Source organism: Anabrus simplex, chromosome 5, assembly GCF_040414725.1.
Source record: "Anabrus simplex isolate iqAnaSimp1 chromosome 5, ASM4041472v1, whole genome shotgun sequence".
Taxonomy (NCBI): Eukaryota; Metazoa; Arthropoda; class Insecta; order Orthoptera; family Tettigoniidae; genus Anabrus; species Anabrus simplex.
Window position 1 is genome coordinate 45,875,515 of NC_090269.1, and position 13,618 is coordinate 45,889,132.

General features: G+C 37.0%; 1 protein-coding gene across 2 annotated transcripts in view; it reads left to right on the plus strand.

Annotated features, from left to right (window-relative positions):
* Window positions 1-13,283, plus strand: part of Mgat1 (alpha-1,3-mannosyl-glycoprotein 2-beta-N-acetylglucosaminyltransferase) — a 167,263-nt gene extending 153,980 nt beyond the window's left edge. The window contains exon 12 of one of the 2 annotated variants that reach the window (XM_067146872.2): window positions 13,045-13,283. The gene's annotated coding sequence lies outside the window, so the exon portion shown is untranslated. Of the gene's footprint in view, window positions 1-4,614; window positions 10,870-13,044 lie in introns of those variants that run through there. The other variant, XM_067146873.2, reaches the window with a different exon arrangement.
* The last annotated feature ends 335 nt before the right edge of the window (window positions 13,284-13,618 follow it).

Genomic DNA, 13,618 nt, shown 5'->3' on the forward strand with positions numbered 1-13,618 from the left:
ACGTGAAAGCATGATTTTGAACATGATATAACTCCTTCAGATAACCCAGTTTTTACACAAGGTGTTACATTAATTAATACACGTCTTACGAGGAGACAAAAACAGGGACGAATGTGGGGACACATGCATCGTTGAGAAAGCAAAGTTATACATATTAAAAATAAGCTTAACCACACAACTTGCAGTGCGAAAATATTTGCCTTGAATGATTCCTGAATACAAAACGCACGCGCACACACTTCTAAAGAGCCAGCAGGCAGGAAAAAGTAAGGTGAAACCTTGAGAGTTCTTCTGAGAAGAGTTCATCATTCTTTCTATGATCTGACTAACTAATGAAGTCTCCCTTGAGTTCCTGATAAACATACACAACAGGAAAATTAAACAATACACATCTTACAAGGAGATAAAAAACAGGGAAAGTTATACATATTAAAAATAACCTTAACCACATATCTTGTAGTGCGAAAATATTCACACGCTAAGAAAAATTAAGTCCTTCTATCATCCCCTTTTAAAACACTGAAGTTGACTTCAGAGTCTTACCTTCATGACTCAGTGGCCCTCTATGCAAGCCTCAGGCGGGCATGCCCGCATTACAATCACAGCAAGTCCTTCTATCCCCTAATGATGATTCCAAGTACAAATCCCTGGAGCAACTGCCTCAGTTTATATAGACCCAGGGAAGGGCTTTTATTGGTAATTAAGGGGAGGCGTGGCTTGTTGCTATCAAAGAACAGAGGTAAACAATATTTATTACATGATGGCCAACCTATGGCAAACTATTTCTCAGTAGAGGGAAAAATCGGTCCTTTACTCCAGAGCCATCTATGGGGAAAGGAGTTAGCAGGTGTAATAACCACAGATTAGCAAGGAGAGGTAGCTCATACTGTTTACAGAAGATGGAGCTGACCAAACAGATAAAAAAAATGAGGGGGAGATTAGAAACTCGTGGCTCAATAATAATAATAATAATAATAATAATAATAATAATAATAATAATAATAATAATAATAATAATAATAATAATAATATAAGTATAGTATGTATGTGGACAATTGGGCTTCGATGAGAATTGACAGTAGAATTAATTCTTGGTTCAAGGTACTTACAGGGGTAACACAAGGCTGTAATCTGTCACCTCTAATGTTCGTAGTTTACATGGATCATCTGCTGAAAGATATTAAATGGCTGGGAGGGATTCAGTTGGGTGGAAATGTAGTAAGCAGTTTGTCCTATGCTGACGACTTGGTCTTAATGGCAGATTGTGCTGAAAGTCTGCAGTCTGATATCTTGGAACTTGAAAATAGGTGCAGTGAGTATGGTATGAAAATTAGCCTTTCGAAGACTAAAGTGATGTCAGTAGGGAAGAAAACCTGCTTAGAGAACTGCCAGTTTTCCATATTTTCCCATTTTCGTTCTAGGTAAATGCTGAGGCTGTACCTTAATTAACGCCACTGTCACTTCTTTCCCACTCCTAGCCCTCCAGCCCTTTCCTATCTCATCGTTGCCATAACACCTATGTGTGTTGGTGTGACGAAAAGCAGAATGGTAAAACAATAGAATAAAAAAATAAAAAAGAGAGAGAAAGAGGAATACAGTTTGGAAACAAAATTCTATCTTCAAATTTTGATATGTTTCTATTTAAGTAAAGATATACATTTTAATATGCAGGTTTTATATGAATATATAAACACTTCATTTCCGTGAGAAAACTTCTGTATCCATAATATCACCTCTCAGCCATGATTCAATTTCTATGACAATATTGTGGGGTATCAGTTTATATTTTATTCAGCCTAGTCACTCATATTTCACAGATATCAGAGGAACATTGAGCTTGTGGGATCATGGGAAAGACTGAAACTGAGTACTTAACACATTGACGACCGACCCCGACCGGCTAGCGGTTGTTGACGGGCCGCAGAGATCTCTGTTCTTATGCACGGGCATCGTTTGTAGCTTGTTGTTGCTATCTCTTGGCTATAATTTTAACTAATTTCACTCATGTCATGGAGTAGAGGGATGCTAGATTTTAGTGTTGATGTATTTCTTTAATTGTACGGTCTTTGTAGCTATGGAACTTCGTATATACACGGGTATACTTACGTGCCGAGAGTCATTGTACAAGATGCCGCACCCATGGCACCTGGCCCTATATGACAACAAAATTAAACATTTATATGCAGATTCATTGTCTGATGTGCCTTATGGGTGACAAGCCCTGAGAATTCTCGTAGTTCCTCGCTTGACAGTAGATGACAGCCGACAGTAAGTGACGGGCTACAAGGATTCTCGCTTTTATGCATCTCGTATTTTTCATGATTATTGATGAAATTGTGGGCGAGATTAGAAGTTCCATATGGTGTAGTCATGGAATATAAATTATCGCTGCATCTTTCTTTCTTTAAACCTTCATGTATTTAACAAAATAATGTCTGATATGTAGAGCTATTCTGAGCCTCCGTTGCTCAGGCGACAGTGCGCCGGCCTCTCACCGCTGGGTTCCGTAGTTCAAAACCCGGTCACTCCATGTGAGATTTGTGCTGGACAAAGTGGAGGCAGGACAGGTTTTTCTCCGGGTACTCCGGTTTTCCCTGTCGTATTTCATTCCAGCAACACTCTCCAATATCATTCCATTTCATCTCTCATTCATTAATCATTGCCCCAGAGGAGTGTGATAGGCTTCGGCAGCCGACACAGTTACTATCCTCGCCCCTAGATGGGGGGTTCATTCATTCCATTCCTGACTCAGTCGAAGGACTGTATACAGGCTGTGGATTTTCATGTAGAGCTATGCCCTGGAGCTCCACTGCTGGCGTCAACATGACACAGTATATTCAGTTGCCGACGGCTACCAATAATTGTGATTAATTATGTACAGACCGCTTATAATAGGTACCAAGTGACAGTGAATTAGATATTTCTAATGATTAACGGCTAACACTAAATGAGGAGTAGCTGTAAAGAGAAATCCTTGCATACTTGAAAACAATGGCACAAACAGGGCATTCATACTATACTGTGCTTAGAAAGACTATTAAATGGAGCCACAAACAGTACTGCTTTGAAAGATATCACACTGTACAGACTACTAAGCAACCTAGTGAGTACATGTACCAAGTTTGAGGTCTATATCTTGAATACTTTTTGAGTTACAATAGTTTGAGTGCAGCAGTGTAATATTTTTTCTTGGAGCGTTGAACTATCTGGTCTACACGGGGTAGCAGCCTCCATTCAGGGCCCATCATCAGTGTGTTAAAAAGCTTGTAAGTTTGTGATGATTTCTCTATTTAGGATTAGTGATATAGGATTTGATTGAAATTGCATCAAATAAAGTATAAATTATAGAGATGTCCTATTCAATTTGTTTGAGTACAACAATAATAAATCAGTTGGAACACTGACAAAAAATCAGTCATATTGAAATTTGACTGTGATTAAAATTTAAGCTACCTGGAAACTTCTCTGTGTTTCATAGAATCATTAATAGAATGATACCAAGCAGAGTGGCCATGCATCTTAATGCGTTATGACTGTGGAGGCAAGCTCTGCATTCGGGAGACATGTGTGTTCAAACCCCATCATCAGCTGTCCTAAGACTGGTTTTGTGTGGTTTCCCATTTTCACTTCTAGGCAAGTGCCGGGACAGTTCCTATTCATAGGCCACAGCTGATTCCTTCCATCTATTTATACAATTTCACTCACTATCATTAATTTCATCTTCATTAGCTCCTCAACTGAGGTTTGCATCAGGAAGGGCATCTTCTCCGTAAAAAAAACATGCCATAAAATTCATCACACTTCATCTCCAACCTTGTATCAAGAAATGGAAGTAAGGAGTAGACATACATACATTAATAGAAGTGATACAACCTTGGTAATAATTGTTAATCCAATTTTCCTTTGTTTGGTGGTATAGCACTGAAGGTTTACTACCTAGTCTGATGAAATATTAGGGGAATAACCATAATAAATTATATGTCTGATGGGTGTTGCCTAAAACCTGTCTTCAATGATTCATTGGGCTGTGTGAATGATTTGGGAGTCATTGGGAGGAAGAATGCAAAGGGGAATCAAAAAGGCTTGAAGAAATGTCTCTGCCTCCATTGGCCAGCTCTATAGTCGATCAGATTGTAATGTAGTCTATATAATCAAATCGTGGCAAAGTTGATTGGCATTTTTGTGGTACTTAAATGCAAGAGACATATGAATTATGCAAGAGACATTGTTGATAAATTGACTAGCACATTAAACATCTCCTTCTTGGGGCAAATTCGTGGTACTTGGATGTCTTTTAAGATCAATAGTAATTGAATGATAATCAAATAGTTGGCATTTTTATATTTTATTTAGCCTGGTCATTCATATTTCATGGATATCACAAAAACATTAAACTAATGGTATCATTGCAAAAGACTGAAATTGAGTATTTAAAGAGCACTTTCACATATATTTTGTAATTATTTCTCTATTTAGGATTAGTGATGTAGGATTTAATTGAAATTGTAACAAATAAAGTATAAATTGTAGATATGTCCTGTCATTTTTTACTTTGTCTGCAAATTGATAATGGGATATATTTGCTATGTCTCAAAATTGGTTTTTATTCCTCAGGTTCTGTAAGATATTGCTGTTCCGTTTCTTCCACTTCTGGTACTTGTTTCTCTCTATGAAGAATATCTCATTTGGCTTGCCAGTGATCATGTCATGACTGCAATGCTATGACAAACTCTTCCAAGTACGGTGTCTTCAGTTCCAGAGAATTCGTGCACTGCAGTGATTAATATTATTGAAATATAGTATGTAATTAGGAAGACGTGATCATTGATTTTTTCCTTTTTGTTGGTACAACTCCTTTACTTGTAGATTACTCTATCTAGAGCTTTTTTTTTATCTTAAGAGACTCTCTCAGAATCTCTCTCTCTCTCTCTCTCTTTTTTTTTTTTAGAACAAGCATCGGATGCCTGATAGTAAATACTGTATTGATGAAATGGTTTGGTTTTGTGTATAAATGTTGTTTGATATTTAGATTATATGTACTTTTTAAATTAAAAAAAACTGGAAGAGTTCCTTTCATGGGATAAAATGATATATAAGTATAAATTCCTAAAATGAGACGCCTTAGCCCTCAGAGGCCTAATAATATTGTGATCAGAAAAGATTATAATTTTGCATGAAGTTTCCCATATGAAAAATCGTTGAGAAGAGCTTTTAATACCAGACTCAGTCAGCCCTGTAGACACCATTCACATACTTGTGAGGATGTTGTCTGATAAGCATTACCCAATGAACTTCATGCAGTGCGATGCACACTTAGCCCTTAGAGGGGATATGTGGGTATATTCTGATTTCATACACTAGAACATTGCCCAGGGAAAGAATTAAGCTGAGCAATGCAAGGTCATCTATGTATGCAAAATTGTAGTGGGATAAAAGGAATGTAAGAAGGTTATGATAATTGTTGTTTTATAAGGGATCTGAATGAAATATGATGTGGATGGTATGTTTTCAGAAGACAAACCTTTTCTTGTCTTACAGAGGACACTTCAAAAGTTTGGGCATCTTATATATATATATATATCTTACTGGAAATAAAAGATATGCAATTGGTTATCAAAATAGGAATGATTTGTCTCTGGTCCTTACATATCATCAAATACTTTTGGTAGTGTACTGTATTTAATAATCAATTCACCGAGTGAGTTGACTGCAGTTAGGGTTGCATAGCTCTGAACTTGCATTCAGGAGATAGTGGGTTTAAATTCCACCTTTGGCAGCCTTGCAGATGGTTTTCCGTGGTTTTACATTTTCACACCCGGCAAATGCTGGGGCTGTACCTTAATTAAGACCATGGCTGCTACCTTCCCAATCCTAGTGCATTACCTCCTTGCATCACTGGAAACCTTTGATGAATTAGAGCATTGTTAAATGAATGGCAAGAAGAAAAGAAAAAAGAAAAATCAATTCTATTTCCTGCACATACCCAAATGAGATTAAGATGATTTTGTTAGTTGACTTTTTCTATCGTTCATTTCTCTTTTCTCCTTCGTGTTATTTCTTTCTGCCTTCCATGTCTTTGGAATTCCTCTAGGTTTCTTTTCATCTATTTTATTATCAAACATCTTTGTTGATATTCTGTCAACATCTATACTCTTAATGTGTACCCACCTACACCATAATTTTAATTTTTCTGTTGTATCCTGTATGGGTTCCACAATAGTTGGTCTGTTTGATATGCGGCCGTCCAGTTATTTTACCGTGTTTCTCTGAATGCAGGACGGCCCCCACTTTTTCCTTCAATTAAATACATCAGGCTTAAAAAATGCTTTGTGTAATCATATGAATGGCTTTCTTGTACAGTACGAATTTTTAGACTATCTTTGTCTTCATGCCAACACCAAACATTGGCTGTAGTTATGCTGCATTTTCTTGTGGCTGCATCATTAAATTGAAATTGGCATCGTAATATCAAAGAGAACCTGTTGAAAATTTGCCGGCAGTACCTGTTCCGCGTCTCTACAATGCGACGATCCAACGGGAAAATATTCCTGCTTTCTATAAAACTGTTACTTTTACTAAGCGTCAGGTACAACTGGTTGCTGCTAGACGCATGTCTCGCTTGCTGCCTTCGGTCAACTTCAGCGACTAGTGATGTATAATGAAGACACGCACGTTGAAGGTCAACGATGGTACGGCCATTCCGGCCTGCTGAACTAAGTGGCTCAGATGGTTGAAGTGCTGGCCTTCTGACCCCAATGTGGCAGGGTTTGATCCTGGCTCAGTCCGGTGGTATTTGAAGGTGCCCAAATATGTTAGCCTCATGTCGGTAAATTTACTGGCATGTAAAAAATCTCCTGTGGGACTAAAGTCCAGCAACTTGCCGTCTCCGTAAAAGTAGTTAGTGGGACGTAAAGCAAAATAATATTATTATTTTACATTCTTCCCTTGGGTTATTTCACACAAATACCTCACAATTTCATCTTCGACTTCTTTAAAGCGTCCTTGTTGCAGGCCACTGAAAGCATTTCTTGTACATTACGCATTTTTCAGCTATCTTTGTCTTCATGCTAACGTGGAACATTGGCTTTAGTTATACTGTATTTTTTTGCGGCTGCGCAATTATTCTTCATTTCCACGTGTTTAATAATTATTACTTAAAACTGGCATCATAATATCGACAAGAACTCGGTTGCCCGCGCTGCGAGTCTGTCTCGTGACATGTAGAATGTCAATCTCTCTTCACTGTTTCCCAAGAACTAGTGATGTTACACGAAAGCACTGCACAACCGGTTGCCACGGCTAGCGATGTAGCCTATAGGCCTAATAAAAACGTGGAAGCTGAAGACTGAATTTTGTGCGCGCGCATGGGGAGTGAAGGGATGCAACGTGGTTACCATGGTAGCTCCGAGTGGTGTTCTTACTGTTAGGTCGCGATTGCAAGACGACCCTTGATTTTTCACATGAAATTCCTTGAAAAAAGCGGCATCGTGGATTCGGAGAAAGACGGTAATTCTGGACTGACAAGGAACACCCCCGAGTTTGAACCATAGTAAATCAATATACAAGAGCCATTTCGAAGTTTAAGGAGGTGATCTGCATGTATAGGAATGCTATTGATGTCTGTAACTGCAATGCAAGTAGTCAGGGTATGCATGTGTTCAGGGATTAATGTGAGGGATATCTATAAAATGATGAAGGCTATAACCATTACCACATGTGGTAAATGCAACATTAGTACCCTCATCAGATGTGGACTCACAAAGAACATAAGTGTTAAAAGCCATGTCAGTGACATTTTTGAATGAGTCTACAGGGTTGTCACTATATCATGCTGATTGCCCTTTATAATGCGGCAACGGTTGATAGATCTCTGCACACATTCAAATTCAAAATTTTACTGGTTGGTTGCATCTACACCCTAGGTATTAAACAACATAGGGTTTTAATACATTCCATTCGTATGGGGTTCAAATGAGTGTTATATCCGAAAATAAACAATCGTTCCTCCAAAACTGTTTGATGTACGAACTGAGGATGTATTTTATAAGCTAGCCAACAGTGGGTTCTCCAGAATTTAAAAAACTTCGCGAGATAACTTTCAATTTAAAACCATAGCAAAGTGCAGGTATCCTGCTATTACTGTATAAGAGGAAACGGAAAAAGAAAAAAAAGTTTGAACTAATATACCTACATATCTGTAATTTGGTAAAATATGTGTTTTTTACCTAAATGTGAAACCTACATTTGGTAAAAATAGAATCAAAACTGAAGAAGTTTCAAATATTCAAATTTAATATTTTTCACAGGAAAGAATTGAGATTTATTTACAGGAAGAGTGAAATCTGGAATCAGCATTTTTTTTTGCTTTACATCGCACCGACACAGATAGGTCTTATGGCGACGATGGGATAGGGAAGGCCGAGGAGTGGGAAGGAAGTGGCCGTGGCCTTAATTAAGGTACAGCCCCAGCATTTACCTGGTGTGTAAATGGGACACCGCGGAAAACCATCTTCAGGGCTGCCAATAGTGGGGTTTGAACCCACTTTCTCCCGGGTGCAAGCTCACAACTGCGCGCCCCTAACCGCAAGGCCAATTTAACCGGTAGCACAAAATTAATGATTGGATTATATGAATTTAGCATTGTAATAAACGAGGACAGGAAACATTATTGTCTGCTTTAATAATGACTTTACACCACTGTAATTATCAGGGTGTCAGTTATGCATGAATTACAGATTTCTGATATTATTTCATGCTCTACTTCATTTGGTTCACTGCCAATATCCAGTTTTGTCTTCTTTCCTTTTCGTATTCCTGCCATGGGAATGCAAAAAAACACTAAGATTACTATAACGTTCTGAATTTTGGCAGTTCACGACACAACAGTGTCTTTAGCATGACGAGGATGTTCCATATTGCCTCTATATGTAAATTATGTATTATATATATACCTTGTACAGACAAATAGCAATCTTTCTGTCAATCAACACTACAGTTGTGCGTTAGTTAAATCATCATGAACTGTAAGCTGTCTCACTGTTTTGCCACCTTTAGCACTAATTCCCCATTCCAAATTATCAGTAAAATGTATCGAAGTTTTGAAGTTCAAAGGTCCAATATTTTTTGTCTGCTTCAATTGCTGTGAATGTAAATTCTGGTAGTGTATGCTATACTCTTTTTGTTTTGCCTCATCAAACTTTGCTATTATTTATTGTTTGATGACCTGTATGTGTTGGGAGTGGTTTATCTTGACCATGGTTACACCTTTTCGTTTCTCTGCTACTTATTTCAACACCACTTTAATATTATTGTTTTCAGTTTTGGATTCCACTTCATTAACTTTTCATCCTCGGCTGTGATAATTGTAAAAAATAGTCTTTTTCTTTGTGACGACACTAGACAATTTGCTCTATTTTGGGAGAGGGTGAAAGTTCATATTCACTGTGGCTGCTACCTTCTTCTCCTGACAAAATGGGCCTATCCCCACTGCATTCAGTGCACTGCTTATTGTTATAACGGTGATATAATGTTATGACACTTCTGATTTATAAGAGGTTCTCGTATTTCTTCATAATCAAGGATGTAAGAAAATATGTGATTGACTCATCCTCCACACCAACACCATTTTTCGTCATGCACTTTACATTGTATTTTCAGTTCCACCAATCGCATAACATTCGTTGGATTGATTGTTACTCGTCGAACACAAAGCGTGATGCATAGGAGCTCTCTAGAGCATAACTGCAGAGTTTCACAGACAAACGACTGTCTCTATCGAAAGCAGGGGCACACATGTGACCTTCTGCTGCGATTTTGCTTGTTCGAACCCAGGATATTCTTTGTGAGGACTAGAACATGGCTCACTCAGCCTCGTGATATGAACTGAGGAGCTGTTGATATGAGAGGTAGCAGAGCTGGTCGTGAAAGCAGAGTAATATGGCTGAGGGTGTTATCATACTGACCACATAGCACTCAAGTATCTGCAAGCCATCTGACTGGGTAGTAGTTAAGTGGCTGGCCAAGGCCCTAATGAACTGTCGTGAATGGGTTCTTTTTAATCCTCTCTAGGCTCTACTGTTTGCGTTTTCTGGTTTGTGATTTCTTATCCATATTCTAAAAGCTAATATATTTTTATAATTTTAGGTCGTCATGGTTTTGCATCTCTCTGCCATGATAACTTTATGCTAAAAGTATGTGGGGTGCTAACAGCAACATTAATTTTGTCATTCTGAATACACTACCATCTAGCAGAAAAGCACAACACTATTAGATGGTTCCTAAGGCCGATTTAATTTGGTTGAGCACATACCGAGTATGTCACTAGAGGCCTCTCACGTGAAAACACTTTTGACATGGAGTGCCAAGGTCTTTGCCTGCCCTTCAAATTTGGGATCACTATTTTGGGAGAGGGTGAAAGTTCATATTCACTGTGGCTGCTACCTTCTTCTCCTGACAAAATGGGCCTATCCCCACTGCATTCAGTGCACTGCTTATTGTTATAACGGTGATATAATGTTATGACACTTCTGTGCCAAAAGCATGGTTTCAATTCCAAACTTTTCTGCAGTATTCATATACAGTGAGGGCATATATCTTACACCCAGATGTTCAGGTCTCCCATGGGCATTAAATAGAAAGACCTACACTAGGCGAGTCCAAGATACCTTCAGACTACAAGCCACGCACTAAATAAATTTAAAAATCACCGGGCAAGTTGGCCGTGTGGTTAGGGGCGCACAGCTGTGAGAAGGCAAATGCTGGGGCTGTACTTTAATTAAGGCCTTGGCCACTTCCTTCCAACTCCTAAGCCTTTCCTATCCTGTCATTGCCTAAAGCAAATGGTAATTAAAAAAAAAATAAAAAAAAAAAGCCCTGCTTTATTATTAGGATATATAACTTTCAAATTAATTGCATAAACCTGAACATTAATCATTTTTATGCATATTCTAACATTTTTATTAATTCTATTTGATGTTGAACTTGACATTTTAATGTAATAACTAATGAATGAAAAGAGAAATGTTCCAGAATATTTTTTGCTATCATGAGGCCCTTTAAAACAACAATCATCATCATCAACACCTTACTATCATGAATACTATTTCAGTGCTGACTGATGTATAGTACAATAATCTTTGGTAGACTGTGTTATTCCCAGGAAGATGGACTGAAGTTGCAATATTGATTTATTCATAGTGAATAAACACAGGTATCGGTTGCCAAAGTTTACTAGAACAATTAACAGAGTACTATTAAGTGTTACACTGATAATAAGGATCTGTTGTAATATAGGATCTGAGCCAATTGAACTCTTACATTCAGGATCATCAGTTTTGTGTCTATGATGGGATCACCTCAATGTACCCATTATTTTTGAATTGTATTTGGATGGTTAGGGCTATAAAACAATGTTTTGTTTTTATTCTCTTAATGGTACTGTACATTTTAATTTTAAATACTGACATACTCTGCATCATTCCTTTATATATTATTAAAAAACTTTATGTGTGTTACTTCCTGTGTCGTCCCATTATTGTGTCTGTGATTTCCTTGGCTTGACAGCAATACCAGTGCAAAAGAGAATAGCTACATCCCATACCCATATTTTATGTGCAAGAATTGCAAATGCATCCTGAAGTCAATTTCCTTTTTTTTTTTTTTTTTATATCAGTTGTATTTCTGAGAAATATATTTCTTCTGACATTGTTCAGTTGTCTTCAAATCCAGTTAAATGCTTATCATAAATGTACAATTTGTTTAATAACAGGAGTTGTAGGAACAAAAAAGATTCAATCAAAATGCAGTTTGCATTTTTATTATTGATAATGAGTCGACATTTTTGCTAGCTTTAGGTTTATATTCCTATATTCATTGTGCAATTCTCTTTACTGAGAGTTCTCTCTCTCATCTTTTATAGTATTTGTTGAATGTATGTTTAAATGTGTTTTAAATTATGAAATTACTTTTGTACAAGTCTTGTTGAGATTTTATTTTGAGGATTGATAGTACTGTATTGTCATCTTAGCAAGTGTTTGTTGGCATATCAGAAGGTTTCAGAACTGGCTTCCTCTGGTAGTATAGAACAGTGAGTTATGCTCCAAATCTCCTTTTGATGATTAGTATGTACTAATAACAAAGGAGCAGATTCTGTAGAGTATAAAATTCTGAATGTGGTACCACAATTTTTCAAAATTTATAAAACAATTTTAAGATAAATATTTTTTTAAAAATGTAATAAATGTGTAAATGACTGATTATCTATTTTGATTGCTTTTGAAATATATTTTCTAAACCTTAGGTAGCTGTGCATGTGGTAATTGGAGAAAAGTAGGAAAAACTACCATTTGTTGCTTTCATAGTGTCATAGAGAGGATGTATATGCCGAAAAAGAAAAAGAAAAATAATCTGCTCCTTTGTTATTAGTACACTGTAATGATCTTAGGGACTGCATTTAAATTTTGTTAGACAAAGCAACCTTTAGTTTCTCCTCATTTGTTCCAATATTGTATCTGAATTGGTCTTAGAAGTGCACGATATATGTCACGAACTGGTTTATTGTCATTATACTTCACTTCAGATTTATTACTAAACTCTTGGTAAGTTTTGTATTCTTTTTTGCCTGAGGATGCGCTTCCAGCTAAAAGCAGTAATTCATAGTCTACATGGGGTGGGGGTGTAACTCAGCCAATCCTTACACAGTTCACAGAGGAACTTCTTCACAACATAACTTGTCATACCAGTCCTTCTTCAGATTATCATTATTGGTTTAGAGTTCCAATTTCCTAGTTGTTTGGATGCAATCGATATTTGATTTGTTAACAGGTTGCTCCTTGTGAATAAAAGCAGAACCCTTCAGTATTTTAAGAAAGATGGACAAGTTCCAAAATTTTGTTTCCCCAAACCCATTCTAGTACATTATTAGTCATAACGAGGATTGATTGAACACACTGCCAACAATGTTGGTTACCGGTACCCAAACATTATTTAGCGTCTTACTGTACTTATCACAGTTGGAATGTTATGATTTCCAAAATATGATTTCAGATATTCTCTGAAGTGCAGAGGAGATTTCCAGTTGGCCAACACATTAGAAAACTCTTGCTTTGAGCAGGTAGTGGTGCTATACACTCAAGAGTTTGTGAGGAATAAAAACTGTTGTAATACATTATTGATTAGATATGAAATTATAAAATAAAGGAGGAAGAGATGAATTGTTTTATTCTACCTCTTTACCTACCATTTATTCACAAATTGGAGGACATTAAATAAATTTTCTTAATAAACCAATGCATTTTTCTTTCTATTTTACTTTTTTAAAACTAACAGGTATCTTTGCTACCAACCTTCATTATGTTATAATCACCCATCAGTATCATTAAACCAAACAACAATAATTGTTTTCAGTTTCAAAATCTAACTTCACTTAGATAATGCTACTGTACGGTAAAGTTGTCTAGTTGTACTTCCCCTTAAAACAACAATCACCAATGCAGGATAAAGGGTCTAGGTATCAACAGTGGATACTACTCATCTACCACCGATAAGACTGTAACAAAAAATTCCGGATATATACAATGTTTCTGTCAGCTTTTGTGTGCTCTGTTTACATGTGCTTACC